This window comes from Bos javanicus, chromosome 29 (genome assembly GCF_032452875.1).
Source record: "Bos javanicus breed banteng chromosome 29, ARS-OSU_banteng_1.0, whole genome shotgun sequence".
NCBI lineage: Eukaryota > Metazoa > Chordata > Mammalia > Artiodactyla > Bovidae > Bos > Bos javanicus.
Window position 1 is genome coordinate 46,340,565 of NC_083896.1, and position 16,226 is coordinate 46,356,790.

General features: G+C 41.5%; 1 protein-coding gene across 15 annotated transcripts in view; it reads left to right on the forward strand.

Annotated features, from left to right (window-relative positions):
- PPP6R3 (protein phosphatase 6 regulatory subunit 3) overlaps positions 1-16,226 on the forward strand; it is a 125,118-nt gene that overhangs the window by 12,512 nt on the left and 96,380 nt on the right. For 10 of the 15 annotated variants that reach the window (XM_061407240.1, XM_061407238.1, XM_061407245.1 and 7 more), the window contains exon 2: positions 8,868-8,963. The exons of the other annotated variants lie outside the window; for them this stretch is intronic. The gene's annotated coding sequence lies outside the window, so the exon portion shown is untranslated. The remainder of the gene's footprint in view (positions 1-8,867; positions 8,964-16,226) is intronic. 15 annotated transcript variants of the gene reach the window in all.

Genomic DNA, 16,226 nt, shown 5'->3' on the forward strand with positions numbered 1-16,226 from the left:
CTTGGGGTTTTTGTGTAGATAATCATCTCATCTATGAATAATGACAGTTCATTTCTTTCCAGTCCTTTTATTGTTTAATATATTTTACTCTAGTCTTACTGTGTTGCTGCATGGCAACCATCACCAGTGGAGAATATAGATGGTCGTGGCGGGCATCCTTATCACAGTCCCAGTTTTAAGGCAAATGCTTTTATCTTTTACCATTGCGTGTGTGGATACTTTTTTTTTCTTTTAACAGGTTGAGGAAGATTTCTTCAACCTTAGTTTACGGAGAATTAAAAAAAAAACAGCTCACAAGCGGGCACTGAACTTAACTGAATGCATTTAAAATTTTTCACTTATTTACTTACTCTTGGCTGTGGTGGGTCTTGCTTTTCTAGCTGTGGCCAGTGGAGCAGCTGCTCTCTGTGGTGTGTGGGCGTCTCTTGTCGCACACCAGGGGCTCTAGGGCGTGTGGGGCCTCAGTTCCCTAACCAGGGGTCAGACTCATGTCCCCTGCATTGGCAGGCGGATTCTTAACCACTGGCCCGCCAGGGAAGTCCTAATTGAATGCATTTTCTACATCTGTCGAGATGATGATATGAAAGTTTTTCCAACTTGACAATGATGTATTCTTTTTAAAAAAGGGTTTTTTGCTTTGTTTTTGTTATATATGTTTTTGTATGTTTCATGTTTTTGTTGTTGTTTTTCTGTTTGTTTGGGGCTTTTTTTCTGGCCTTTCCATACTTGTGGAATCTTAGTTCCTCAACCAAGGATTGAATCTGGGCCCCAGCAGTGAAGAGTCCTAACCATTGGACTGCCAGGGAATTCCTCCCACCCCTTTTGTTTTTAATTTGCTAATATCTCAGGATTTATGTATCTATGTTTATTGGTAAGAATGATCTCTAATTTTCCTTTTTTGTTGTATCGGCCTTATGAGTTTTGTTATCAAGAGTATTCTAGTCTCATAAAATAAACTGTGTTTCCTCCTTTTTATTTTCTTAGAGGGTTCATAAGTAAAATTAGGATTATTTGTTCCTTCAGTGTCTTATAAAACTTGCCTCTAAAACCATAAGGGTGTGGTGGTTTCTGTCTGAGATTTAAAAATTATTGATTTGATTGCTTTAATATTTATAGGATCATTAGAGTCTTTTCTTTTTCTTGAGTCACATTTGGTAATTTATGTTTTTCTAAAACTCATTTTGTGTGAATTTTCAGTTATATTGGAAGAAAATTATAACTTCTTATTTTTGGAATCTGCCTGACTTGTAATTAATTATTAATATTTAATTTCTTAAACAGGATTCTTAGGTCCTTAATTTTTAGCATGCATAATACGTACTTATATATATGTAAATAGAGTAGTAATTACCCTTTAAATAACACTTTTGCTGTGTAGGATTTTTATCTTTCAGTTCTGAATATATTCAGATAATATATTCAGTCAATTTCATTTTGACTTCTTTCTGACTTAGAGGTTTAGAAAGTATATTGAAAAATCTTGATGTGCGTGTGTATATGTATCTTTTAAGTTTTGTTACTGATTGCTAGCATACATTGTGCTCATAATGTATGAGCATAATGTGATGCTTATTCTTTGAAATTTGTTGAGGCTGTTTTAACGGCGTCTAGTTAGTGGCAAATTTTTATTCCACGTGTGTTTAAGAAGAATGCGTTTCTAATTTTAAGGTCAGGTTTCCCCGTGTCTGTTAGATGAAGCACATTAACTGGCGTCTCATTCAAACTAGTGTCCTTAACTAATACCGGCTGCTTGTTCCTTGGGTACAGAGAGGGCGTTGTAAGCTCTCCTCGTGGTGGAGGGCTTGCTGGACGCCGCGGCTCTCCGTCTCTGCCTCATCTTTATAAGTTAGAGTTGCTTCTGGTGACTCGCACAGTGTGTCATTCTGTAGTGAATCTTTGTTTCTAGGAACATTTTTTCCACTCAAATGCATTTTGTCGGATATTGGCATAGCTGTACCAAGTGACTTTTAATTAATGTTTGCCTGATAAGTATTTTTCTGCTTCTTAAGTGTGGTCTTTGGGTGTGCCTTTTGAAAGCAGCACACAGCTGGATTGCATTTTCATTATTCGACTTTTCGTATTTCAACTAATTTACATTAATTGTGATTGAAGTATTTAGTTTATTTCTACTATGGTATTTTTGCTTTCTAACTGGGGTTTTTTCCTTATCTTTTTCTTTTCTTGCCTATGTATTGTGGGATTTTTTCCCCCTTAATTCCTGTCTACTCTTTTTGCCTGTACTCAGTAAGAGATTAGACACTTCTGGTGATCTTAGACATTTCATATTTAACCTAAGTGAGGTGAAGTCACTCAGTCGTGTCCGACTGTTTGCGACCCCATGGACTGTAGCCTACCAGGCTCCTCCATCCATGGGATTTTCCAGGCAGTAGTACTGGAGTGGGCTGCCATTTCCTTCTCCAGGGGATCTTTCCGACCCAGGGATAGAACCCTGGTCTCCCGCATTGTAGACAGACGCTTTACCAATTGATATCTTTATCCTTATAAGAAACTTTTGAATGCTTTTAGTCTTGTGACCTTCCTGATTTATGTGCATCTGCTGCCCAATTTTCATCTTGCTGCTCTTAAAATCCTACAGATGGGGCATTACAAAAGAATGCTGTCATTCTTGAAAGGCGTTTTGCCTGCTACCTAGTTCTAGGCTGATGATTGTTTTCATTGTTTTCCCTGAGCACTTCGACAGTATTTCCTATCTTTTTCCACTTGTTATTGTGATTAATTAGAAATGACTTGTCAGTTGTTCCTCCTCCAGGAGTCTGAGATATTCTGTACCTAATGTGCTCTTCATGTTGACAAGTCCAGCAGGTACGTTGTCTTTTTTTATTTTTAGGTTGCTGGTGTTGGTTTGCTCTTTTGGTGTCTTGCTGCTTTTAAATAATCAAGTACCAGATACTGTTTTGGATATGTCTCAACCAGTATTCAAAAAAACTTTAAAAATTACAAGTAAAAGGGGATATTCATTTTACCTAAGAGCTGGCAGATGTGATTTTTTTCTCCATCCTTTAAATGGAGTGTCAGTAAAGAATTTCTTAAAGATTTTCTGCTCTTCCATGTTGGTTGGCTCATTTTGGGGCTTCCCAGATGGCGATAACGGTAAAGAATCCACCTGCCAATGCAGGTAGATGTAAGAGACAAGGATTCGATCCCTGGGTGGGGAAGACCCCCTAGAGGAGGAAATGGCAAACCATTCTAGTATTCTTGCCTGGAGAATCCCATGGACAGAGGAGTCTGGCAGGCTACAGCCCATGGGGTCACAAAGAGTCAGGCATGATTGAAGCAGCTCATTTTTATATCCAGAAATGGAAAAGATTTCCAGAATAAGTTACCTTTTTGAAACAAGATCATTTTGATTGCTAGAAAACATTTATGTGAACCTTAAATGCAACTCTAGCCAAGTATAGAACACCAAAAACAATCTGGAAAAGGGATGTGGACCAAAATAGATTACCGGCCAAATCTGTCTTTGGGAAATGAAAAGAGTGGAGTTCAGCATTTAAAGTACTTGGCCTCTCCTGGGGGAGAGGAGGGATGGTTTCATACTTGTTGGTATTTCTTTATACAAAGTCTTTTCTTATTCCAGCTAATCAGTGAGAAGAGAAATGGAGGGACATAGCTAGTGTAGGCTGCGGAGGTTGGAACTCCCTTTGTGAGGCTGGTTAGCAAGCCTTATAAACTAAGGAAGGGTTAAGGGGTTTGGTGTCAGCACTGCTGACCCTAGGAGTAAGCAGTTAATTGCTACTTTTAGGCCTTTCCTGGTAATTTTCAGTGATGCCAAGGAGTTTGAAATGCACAGGCATTATAACTACTGTTTTCATCAACTTTCAAAAAATGAAGTTTGATAATCTTCTAGGGCAATGAGGAAAGAATGAGAAGGGATTGTAGGGGCACAGGGCAGAGAGAGCGTGCCGGTTTAGCAGAATTGTTGTGAGAATTAAGGATAAACATTACCGGGCATGTTTGTGTTTATTCCCTGAAAAAAGAAGAGTCCATTCCTGCCATGTACCATATTGTCAGGCCTAAAAATTTTTCAGCTTTTGGTGGCAGTTACTGTTGAATTGCCTCTCGATTAGTGTAAACCTTCAGCAGCCTGCCCTTGCTCATGTACCCACCTTACCCTTGTTCATTGTTCAGTCACTAAACCGTGTCCAACTCTGCAACCCCATGGACTGCAGCACGCCAGGCTCCCCTGTCCTTCATTATTTCCCAGAGTTTGGTCAAACTCATGTCCATTGAGTTGGTCATACCAGCCAACCATCTTGTCCTCTGTCACCGCTTTCTCCTCCTGGCCTCAGTCTTTCTCAGCTTCAAGGTCTTTTTCAGTGAGTCGGTTCTTTTGCATCAGGGGCCAAAGTATTGGAGCTTCAGCATCAGTCCTTCAGTGAATATTCAGTGTTGGTTACCTTTAGAACTGACTGGTTTAGAATCCCTGCTGTCCAAAGGACTCTGAAGAGTCTTCTGTGCACCACAGTTCAAAAGCATCAGTTCTTCAGCACTCAGCCTTCTTGATGGTCCAGCTCTCATGTCCGTACGTGACTATTGGGAAAACCGTAGCTTTGACTATACAGACCTCTGTTAGCAAAGTGACGTCTCTGCTTTTTAAATACGCTGTCTGGGTTTGTCATAGCTTGCCTTCCAAGGAGCAAGCATCTTTTAATTTCATGGCTGCGGTCACCATCCACAATGATTCTGGAGCCCAAGAAAATAAAATCTGTCACGGTTTCCCCTTTTGCCCCATCTGTTTGTTGTGAAGTGATTGGGCTAGATGCCATAATCTTAGTTTTTTTGAAAGTTGAGTTTTAGACTAGCTTTTCCACTCTCTTTTTTCACCTTCATCAAGAGGCTTTTTAGTTCCTCTTCACTTTCTGCCTTTAGGATGGTGTCATCTGCATATCTGAGGTTATTGATATTTTTCCCAGCAATCTTGATTCTAGCTTGTGCTTCATCTAGCCCGGCATTTTGCATGATGTACTCTGCATATAAGTTAAATAAGCAGGGTGACAGTATACAGACAATATACTCCAAATTATTTCACTTTCTGAGCTCCAGCTTCTTCTATGTAAAATGGAAATAATATTAATTCTCTTTTTGCAATTAAAGGTTAACTTTGGGTGATTTGAATTTGTACGAATTTTTTTTTCCGTGAGTTTATTAATGTAGAAATGATAAACTTTCATAGAACAAGTGATATGGCAAAGCTGACTTTGTTAATGATTAATACCTTATTTTATGAAATCTCTTACTGGCTTTGGTTTTGAAATCTTGACTGGTGGTAGAATGTTGTGAAATTTTCTTTTTTACTCTTTTGCCATTTTTCTGTTTAGAGGTCTTAGTTTAAAAAAATTGGTTAATGTGTGATTATATTTACTTTGAAAAAATAAAAACAGGTGAGACTGAAGTCTCTCTTGCTCACCTTCCCTCGACCCTCTTCTGTCTTCTGCTGTTAATCGTTTTTTTTGTCTGTTTTCTTGATTTTCTTCTGTTTGTGTATTTATTTGTGTGTTTATAGAATGGGCAGCCCAGTGTTAGGCATACACACTTTTTTTTTTTAATCGTTTATCACTTTTCATCGACTCCCATGCAGTACACAGAGATCTGCCTCCTTTTTAATTACTTATATGAAGGTGTTTTAATAGCCATTTCCCAGACCAGTGGGCTTTAGATTTTTTTTTTTCTATCACAGACAGTTTGACTTGCCTTTAGTTTCTTACAATACAGTACTTCGAACTTAGAAGCTTTTCAGAGTTTCGTGTTTGGTACAGAAATAGGTAAAACACTGAATTATAAGCTGGATTTTTTGCTTTTGATCTTTCTATATAAAGTACAACTGTTAAACAGTGGATGGAGACCTTGTTTTAGAAAGCTTTTCTCTTTCCTTTTCAAATGATGTATGACATGCATGATGTTTTTAAGCTCTATTGTAATGAAAAATTATTTAGCAGATCTTTTTTGCTACAAAAATGTATAACACAAATTTACATTTTAACCATTTTTAAAAATTAATAAACTTTATTTCACGGAGCAGTTTTAGGTCCACAGCAGAATTGAGCCAGCAGTACAGAGCCAGAAGCCCACATGCTCCTCGTCTCCCCACGTGCCACTCCAGCCTTGTGAATGTACACTGACACGTCATTGTCACTCAGAGTCCACAGGTCACGTTAGGTTCAGTCTTAGTGTTATGTGTTCTTTGAGTTTAGACGTGTGTAATGGCATATATCCACCAGTAGTCTACAGAACACTGCTGCCCTAAACGTCCTCTGTGCTTTGCCTGATCATCCCTGCCTCAGACTTAACCCTTGACAACCACTAATCTTTTTAATGTGTCTCTAGTTTTGCCTTTTCTAGAGCAAAATACAGTAGAGATCATACAGTATTGTAGCCTTTTGAGACTGGCTTCTTTCACTTAGTAATATACAATTAGGTTCCTGCATGTCTTTTCACTCCTTAAGAGCCCATTTCCTTTAGTGCTGAGTAATACCCATTGGTTGTGCCACAGTCTGTCCATTCTACCTGAAGGCCGTCTTGGATGCCTCCAAGTTTGGGCAGTTATGAAAAAGCTGGTGCAGACGTCTGTATGCAGGCTTTTGTGTACACATAAGTTTTCAGTGCAGTTGAGTAAATAGCATTGAGCATGATTGGTCTCATAGAATGAATTAAGAAGTATTCCTTCTGTTTCTATCTTCTGAAAGAGACTGTAGAGAATTGGTAAAAATTTTTTTTCTTTAACTGTTTGGTAGAAATCACCAGTAAACCCGTTGGGACATGATGCTTTCTGTTTTAGAAGGTTATTCATAAGTGATTCAGTTTCTTTAATAGATACAGCCCTATTCAAATTGTCTTAGGTGCGCTGTGACAGATTGTATCTGTCAAGGAGTTGGTCCATTTCATCCAGGTTATCAAATCCATGGCTATAGAGTTGTTCATAATACTCTTTTATTAGCCTTTTGTTGCATGTGAGATCTGTAGTGATTCCCCTCTTTCATTTCTAATGTTAGTAATTCAGGTCTTTTTTCCTTAGTCTGGCAAAAGTCTTCCTGATTTTATTGATTTTTTGGGGAAGGGGTGGGGATACTCAGCTTTTGGGTTTGTTGATTTCCTCTACTGATTTCTTGTTTTATTTTCTGCTCTGATTTTTATTATTTCAGTTTCTGCTTAGTTTGGAATTAATTTGCTCTTCTAAGGTGAAAGCTTAGATTATTGATTTTAGATCTTTCTTTTTTGATATGTGCTTTCAATTCTATAAATTTTAATCTAAGCAATGTTTTTTGCATCCCCCTAATTTTAATAAGTTGTATTTTCATTTTGTTCAGATATTTTTAAAGTTTCTCTTGAGAATTTTTTCTTTAATCCATGCATTTTTTAGAAGTGTGATTTGTAATCTGAAGTACTTTGGGTTTTGCCAGCTGTGTTTCTGTTGCTGACTTGGTTTGATTGCATTGTGGTCTAAAGGCAGACATGGTATGCTTTTTGTTCTTCGTTTGTGAAGGTGTGTTTCATAGAACACGCTCTGTCCTGGTGCGTGTTCCATGTGTATTTAAGAAAGTGTAACTTGCTGTCGTTGGATGCAGTAGTCCATGCATATCAACTGTATACAGTTGATTTGATTGATGGTGCTGTTGAGTTCTGTTTTGTCTGTACTGATTTTCTGATGGGTGTATCTGTTTCCGACAGAGGAGTAGTAAAGTCGCTAACTGTAAAAGTGAGTTCATCTATTTCTCCTTGCAGTTTTATCTGTGTTTAACTTGTTTTGATTGTTAGGTGTTGTTAGGTGCATAGCATTAAGAATTGTTATGTCTTCTTAGAGTATTGGCCCCCTTTTCATTTTGTAATGGCTTTTTTGCCCTGAAGTCTTCTCTTTCTGAAATTACTGTAGCTACTCCCACTTTGTTTAATTAGTGTTAGTATGGTACAGCTCCATTCCTTTACTATTAGAGTGTTGGGTTTCTGTATTAAAGTGGATTTCTTGTAGACAATATATGCTATACCTGGGGGTAGGTTTTTATTTTCTGTGTTTATCTTGCTCGTGTTGGCTGAGATTCCTGATCTGTGGTTTGGTGTCTGCTACTACTTTGGGGAGATTCTTGGTCATTATTGCTTCCAGTGTTGTTCTCTTCTCTCCCTTCTCCTTCCAGTAGCCCGTTACATGTATGTTAGACCTTCCGTAGTTTCCCGTGGCTCTTGGATGTTCTGCACCCCCTCATCCCCATTTTTGTTTTTGTCTTTTCTCTTTGCTTTTCCATTTTGGAAATTTAAGGTGTCACATCTTCAAGCTCAGAGTTTCTTTCCTCAGCTGTGTTCAGTCTGCTAACGAGTCTATCAAAGACATTGTCCGTTTCTGTTAGTGTTTGGTCTGAAGCATTTCTTTTGATCCTTTCTTCGAATTTTTGTTTTGATTGTTTTTTATCTTATTGCATGTTGTCTCCCTTTTCCATTAAAGCCCTTAGCTTTTCTGTTCTGATAATTCCAGCGTGTCTGGCATACATGACTTTTTTGTTTTTTGGTTGGGGGCACAGCACATGACATGTGGGATTCTAGTGCCCTGACCAGAGATTGGACCTGCACCCCTACAATGGAACCGTGGAGTCCTAACTGTTGGACCCCCGGGAAAGTGCCCTGTAAATGACTGCTTCTGATGCTTGCTCAGTCTTTTCAAGCTACTTTTTGCCTTAGTATGCTTTGCAGTCTTTCTGAAAGGCAGACATGATACACTGGTAAAAGGAAATGTGAAGAGCGGACCTTGGGAAGCGCAGTAGAGTTGTCTCGGGGATGGGCGTGTCCTGCAGTGCTGCGCGGCCTCAGTCTTGGTGAGCTGTGACCTTCACCGGTGCTTCTCTGCTTTTTCCCCTTCTCAGGTGGTGCGGGATGGCTAGCGTGGTCTGGAGTTGTGTGCTCCCCTTTCCTCACGCGGAAGGTTAGAGGGGCTGGAGCTGGAGATTCCCTTCCTCCAGGTAGGTTAGGTTCCGGTGAAACCCCAGCGGGTTAGGCTCTGGGAAATAGTTGTTTTTTCTTTTTTTTTTTTGAAGGTGAGCTTTGTTAAGGACTGAATGTCCTGATGTTTCAAAAAAAAAAAAAGTTCTTTTCCCCCTCCCAGAAACAGGGGAGGGGAAAAGTCTACCCACGCACCCACTGAAGGACGTTTTGGTTGCTTCCACATATGGAAGAAGCTGCTGTAAACATCTGTATGCAGGTTTTTGTTCGTGTTTTCAGCTCCTTTGGGTAAATACCAAGGAGTGATTGCTGGATTATATGGTAAGAATGTCTTTAGTTTTGTATGAAACTGCTGAACTGTCTTCCCAGTGCCTGCACCATTTTGCACTTTGATCAGCAACGACTGAGAGTTCCGGTGGCTCCACACCTTCCCCAGCACTGGGGTGGGGGGGGTGGTCAGCCTTGTGGACTTTGGCCATTCTAACAGGTGTGTAGTGGTATCATATTGTTTTCATAATTTGCATGTTTTTGTGACATAATGATGTGGATCACACCATTTTTAATGACTGTATTTCATTGGATAGATAAAAGGACCTTGGGGTAGATAAAACCTCTGTTACTCAGGTTCCGTGTATTGTGGGTGACCTGGTCGTTTGTCCTAGGGTGGTGCCCACAATGTCCTATGACCTCTGGATTTGGATGTTTCTCTCTTTTTTTCCCCCGTTATTAACTCTTTGGACATTGTTATATATAAGACTTTTAACTCAGGATGAACACCTTAGGATGAACTCAAAGCAACGTAATTGGGTCAAGGAATGTATAGATTTTAAAACCCTTTGATATCTGTGGCCAGAAAATTAGTTTATACTTTTACCAGCAGTTCCATCTAATTTTATATTAATGTATGTTTAAAGTCCTTTTTTATTAGGGGAAAATTTTAACATCCACAAACATAGAATAGTATAATGAACCCTCAGGTAATCAGCTCCAGCCCCATAAACCTAAGGTCAGTGGTGTCCCGCCTAATCCTTCAGTCCCCACATCTCTCCTGGACTCGTACTGGTTTAAATCTCTATTGAAGTGTGATAGAAATACAGAAGAGTGTACACCATAAATGGGTTTTCACAGTCTGAAACCCACCTTGGTACCTGGGTCCCAGGCATCTCCTTTGTCCACTTTCAGTCACACTGTCTGCTGAGGGCAGCCAGGGTCCTGATACTTAGCCAGGTTGACTAGCTCTGCCGAGTCTCGTTCCTTCCGTAAATCTATGGTATGTTCACGTGTGTCTGAGCTTTTCTCTTGACATTGTGTGTGGGATTGTTGGGGATATACCTGGAGGTGACATTGCTTGGTCGTAGAGGTGTGCGTGTGTTCCACTTTGGAAACCTGTGGCTGCCTCTGCTGAAGCCGCGGTACCAGGTGACATCCCCCAAGCGTGTGCGAGGTCCATTGACTCCATCCGCTCGAGTGGCTCCTCTTTCATCCTTTTCATTTTACCTACACTCCTCGCTGTGTGGTGATGCATACAGTAGCTGTAACTTGGGCTAGTGAAGTCAAGTACATTCTCATGCCTTTTTTGGTCAGTTAGTTTATTTTATAAAGTTTTATTCACGTATTGTTGATTTATGTGTTAATTTGCTGTACCACAAAGTGATTGTTTTATACACATGCACACACACGTCCTTTTTAATTTCATTTATTTACTTATTTTTGGCTGCACCGTGAAGCATGTGGGATCTGAGTTCCACAAACAACTATTGAACCCCTGCCCCTGCAGTGGGAGCGTGGAGTCTTAACCACTGAACTGCCAGGGAAATCAAAATATCTTTGTTCTTTTCCATCATGGTTGATCACAGCATGTTGAATATGTCTCCCTGTGCTCTACAGTAGGACTCTGTTGTTTATCTGTCTTACGTATGATAGTTTGCATTGGCTGATGCCACACTCAGTCCTCCCCGCGCCCTGGCCGTACCATAGTTATCCTTTTGTAATGAGTGCGCTGTGCTTAGTTGCTCAGTTGTGTCTGACGCTTTGGGACCCCGTAGATGGTAGCCTGCCAGGCTCCTCTCCATGGGGAATTCTGCAGGCAAGAATACTGGAATGGGTTGCCCTGCCCTCCTTCAGGGGATTTTCCCAACCCAGGGATCGAACCCAGGTCTCTCTGCATTGCAGGCAGATTCTTTACCATCTCAGCCATCAGCTAAGCCCAAGAATACTGGAGTGGCTAGCTTATCCCTTCTCCAGCAGATCTTCCCGACCCAGGAGTTGAACTGGGGTCTCCTGCATTGTAGGTGGATTCTTTACCAGCTGAGCTACCTGGGAAGCCTTTTTTTTTTTTTTTCCCCTTTCAATGAAGAGTGATATTTACGTCTCCTCTTTTTTTTGTTGCATTATCAGTTTTATCTTGTTAGCTCTCTGTTGATTCATAACAGTTACCCCTAAACCTAGCGGCTTATGACAACGGTAAACATTTATTATCTCATAGTTTCTGTGATTTAGGAACTTGGAAGTGGCTTGGCTGGGCTGTTTGGCTTGGATGTCATCAGCCTTCCAAGGAGGATCCTTCCCAAGGTGGCTCATTTTCATGCCCAGCAAGTTAGTCCTGGCTGCGGTGGGGAGGCCACAGCTCCTTTTCATGCAGGCCTTTGTCCTGATGCCTCAGTATTCTGTCCTCGGGACATGGTGACTGACTTCCTCCTCAAAGAGAGAGAAATAGCACCAAGTGGAAGCTATGGTTTTTATGACAAGACCTTAGAAGTCTTGTGGCATTTAATTTTGTCATACTCTGTTTGTTAGAAGAGAGTCACTTACCTTGTCCCACCTTGGACAGTGAAGTTCCGTTTTCTGAAAAGTGTCAAAGAGTTTGTGGACAAATTTTCACATGCTACGCTTGGTAGGATTTGTTTTATTCTGGATATGAATTTTTCAGGAGATATAAATATGGTGAATATCTCTGCCTACTCTCTGGGTTGTCATTGTGTCTTTCGAGGCAGAGGAGTTAATACTGATGTAATTCAGTTAATTTTCCCTTTATGGTTCGCTGAAAACTCCCACAAATTAGTTGCCTGATACTATCCAGTGCCTAGTCAGAGTTGAAATTTTCAACTGTCTCAAATACAGTCATTTTTATATGTAGAGTTTTCTAATATTTTCAAATTGAGATCCAATTAAAACAATTAAAACACTTCCCCCTGCACCTCTTGCCACCTGTTTGTGGAGACCTGGATTTTTGTCTTGTGTCCCCGCAGAGTTCTCTGTCTTGTAAGCAGGTAGTTGTAAGTTTCTGTGTTTGGGCGGTAAACTGGACTGTAGTTTCATTGGCGTTTCTTCTTTTGGTTGTGATTGATCGCTGGAGGTTTACTGTGGACCCAAATTGAAATTTTTAAAGGGCTTCCAGCCTGACTCACATAGAAATTCATTCAGAGTATAGTCCCATACTGTGTCTTGAAATGTGCTGTGTGTGTGTGAGGCCATCAAGAATGCGTGTTCTCCGAAGGAGACCTCATGCTGACTGGAGGAAGCCTTCCCCTCTGAGGGTGCCACCCTCTCTGGTAGTTCAGATGCCACGGGCATAACGTAAGGTGGTCTGACACATCTTTGTGGGGGGTCCAAATCCTCCCCTCCAGGGCTTTTGTTTTCTTTGTTTTTTCACTGGTTATTGGGATACAGCACTGTGTTACTTTCAGGCGTGCAGCATAGTGATTGGACGTTTAAATACGCTAAGTCCCTGTGTGCAAGCTTTCATCTGTGAACTGCGAAAGGTTCGAACGCTTGTCTGCCCGTGTCTGGTGCAGTGTCCCGTGCGTGTCTCCACCAGCGGCTGTGCTGTGAGTGCCTTACAGTACTGCGTAGAGTACAGCGGTGCACTGTTTCAAGCCCAGGATGTCCGGAAGCGGGCGGCAGAGCAGCGGTGGTGTAGCCAGTGCTGCTCAGAAGAGATTTATGACACAGGAAATGGCAAGGAGATTTTCTTTGTTTGAGGAGGTGCGGTGAGCTTTTGAGTCATAGGCCCTGAACATAGAATGGTCCCCAAGAGTTGCAGCCGCCGCTCAGATGCAGTCCAGTGCTGCCGTGTCACCTGTGACGAGGAAAGGGACCACTACCCAGACATCACTGGGTAGTTTCTTCAGGACGGTAGATAGAACTGAATTCAGTAGGGAACCAGCACCTGTGCCATCAGATGCCATGCGCATCAGGCAGGAGTGACCCTGCAGCTCACCCTCTGTCTCCTGATGCGGACGACCCTGCGGCTCTGCCGTCCCCCACCCCCCTCCCTCCTCCAGGCAGTAGCTCTTCTTGCCCATTCATTCAGTGCCAGCTGTTGTACTGTACTACTGGACGCTTGAAGATACTGTACTGCGAGGTTAGAGATGTTCTTTATTTTTTGTGTTTGTTTGCTTTTTATGTATTGTTTGTGTGAAAAGAGTTTTGCACTATTACAGTACAGCACTGCATAGCTGTTTGTGTTAGTTGGGTATCTGGGCTGACTCTGTTGGGCTTATAAACAAATTGGGCTTACAGACGTGTTCTTGGAACAGAACTCATTTGTATGTGGGGGACTTACTGTACATTTTAAGATGATCACTACCCACCTGTTATTTATTAGACTTTCCATGTTAATAACCACCTACTTGTTTCTTTTCCTCCTTGCCCTGTCCACTAGCTTTCCTGCTCTCACAATGATCTTTTGAGTTGTGATGACTAATGTTTTAAGGGTTGATGACTCAAAGTCTTTTTAGGCCATCTTGATTTTCCAGTCTTTCCCAGTTTATATCTTTCCCTTCTGATAGAAAATTTAACAATGGAAAATTTTAAAAATTAATGATATAATTAGAATGATTGTTAGAGAAGTAGACAGTATTTCTTAAAATTCATGTGTGTGTAAAGTTGTTTTCTTAACAGTTCTGAAATTGATTAGAAGGAGCTAGGTAGGTAAAACACTTTATATGTGTTCTTTTAATTATGTATTTGTATAAATTCAAATGATGTTTTATTGTAAAAACGCAAAATATGAGAAGCAAGGAAGGCCTTTCTCTGATCCCATGTTATGGGTTTTCCTTCCTAAAAGGGCAGCAGTGAGCCCATGACAGCACCAGCTGGGAGTTGTGACACATGACTCTGGTGGGCTCTGAAGAGCAGGTCTCAGTAAGTATTCGTTGAATTAAACAACAAAAAAAGTAAAGTTGTTTTCCTAATAAAAATTGTACTTCAAAGTGTGGTTCAACTTCTGGTAAGAGGTAAAATTTTCCATCTTTCGTTTTTAAATGAGTGTGCATAAAGGATAGTGATTGTTGGCCATAACGCCTCCAGCAAATATCTGGGTGCCCACCCAGTGCCAGGCCTGTGCTTTCTAGACTTTGGTCACATGTGATTAAAATGATGGCATGCTGGTGCCCTCAGTGAATCAGGACAGTGTCTCAGAGATACAGAGCAAGCAGCATATGTAGTCATAAGTTTTCTAATGGCCTCATGAAACGGCAACAGGTAAAGTTAATTTTAATGTATTTTAACCCAGTAATACAAAATAATATCATTTCAGCATGTCATACAAAATTATTAATGAGGTATTTTCACTTCTTTTTGTACTCAGTCTTTGAAGTCAGCTGTATTTTATACATGAACACTTCTGCGTTTGAACTAGCCATGTTTCATGTGCTCCAAAGCCTGGCACGGCTGCCACAGTGGCCCTGTAGGGCAGATTATCATCAGTGTCTTCACTGCTTACACAGAGGGGCAGGGGACACGGACTAGGAACTGAGGTAAACGGTGGCTTAAAGGGGCAGAGGAGCCGCAGGGGGATAAGTTAGGAAGCTATTTCTGTCCTCTGGGTGGTGGCCAGAGAAGCTGGAGAAGGGGAGGTGCGAGGAAGATGGAGTTGACACAGTTTTGGTGAACTGGATGTTGAGGGAAAGAGGAGTCTACCCCAGCTGGGTGTGCCTTTTCTGGGAGGGGCGGATGTGGTGAGAAAGGGTTTGTTAGGTGATTGGTGTGTGATAGAGAGCAAAAGCCTGTTTAGGAGAGATTAAATTTAATATGCTTACAAGACATCCAGGGGCAAACGGGTGCCTGTGTTTGAGGTGCAGAGATGGCCTTAACCAGTTTTATAAATTTGAATCTCATCTGTGTTTATAGAGGTATATTTAAAAACCTGAGGAAATGGCTTCATTTATTCAACAAAGCCCTTTGAAAAAGATTTTCCCCAAGTCTTGTTTGAGTTGCTGCAGCGATAGTGTGAATAGAACAAGTGGAAACTGACACCCTGAGCACTGTCGTCAAGCCGGGAGAGCGTACCTAGGTCGTGTCCCGTCTGAACCCGGTGGGAACCTCTGCCTTAGAGGACACTGAGAGGCGGCCAGTGAGAAAACAAGGAGGCTGTGCTCTCAAAGAAGCCGAGGAGAGACTGTGTCAGTAAGGAGGGTCCAGCAGTGAAGAGTTCTGACTGCTCTGAGAGCAAAGCTGAGACTGGGACAGAAGAGATCTGCTGAGAGTAGCCCCATCGGGAGGCGCTGGCAGCTTGAAGAGGCAGTTTCAGTTGAGTGGCACAGACAGACACCAGAGTGGACTGAGGTGAAGAGGGGATGCTCTGTGGCAAAGGGCTCCTTTTCTGTTACGTTTAAAGAACCACTACAAATCACTGAGAAGACAGGCCCAGTAGAAAAACAACAAAGAATATAAACAGACAGTAGGAGAAAAGTGAAGTATAAATGGCTCTTACACAAAAACAGCGCTCCCAAGAGAAGAGGATGCTGGGCATGGGTGTTAGGAGCCAGGCGGGGGCTGGTGGGAGTAGCCATGGCCGCCGGGGAGAGCCCTTAGACTTTGTGTACCTAACCGGAAATGGGCCTTGTTTAATCCAGCAGTTCCACTTCTGGAAACTCTGGCATTTTACAACAGAATGGGAAAGACTAGAGATCTCTTCCGGAGAAGGCAGTGGCACCCCACTCCAGTACTTTTGATCTCTTCAAGAAAATTAGAAATACCAACGGAATGTTTCATGCAAAGATGGGCTCGATAAAGGACAGAAATGGTATGGACCTAACAGAAGCAGAAGATACTAAGAAGAGGTGGCAAGAATACACAGAAGAACTGTACAAAAAAGATCTTCACGACCCAGATAATCACGATGGTGTGATCACTCGCCTAGAGCCAGACATCCTGGAATGTGAAGTCAAGTGGGCCTTAGAAGGCATCACTACGAACAAAGCTAGTGGAGGTGATGGAATTCCAGTGGAGCTATTTCTAATCCTGAAAGATGATGCTGTGAAAGTGCTGCACTCAATATG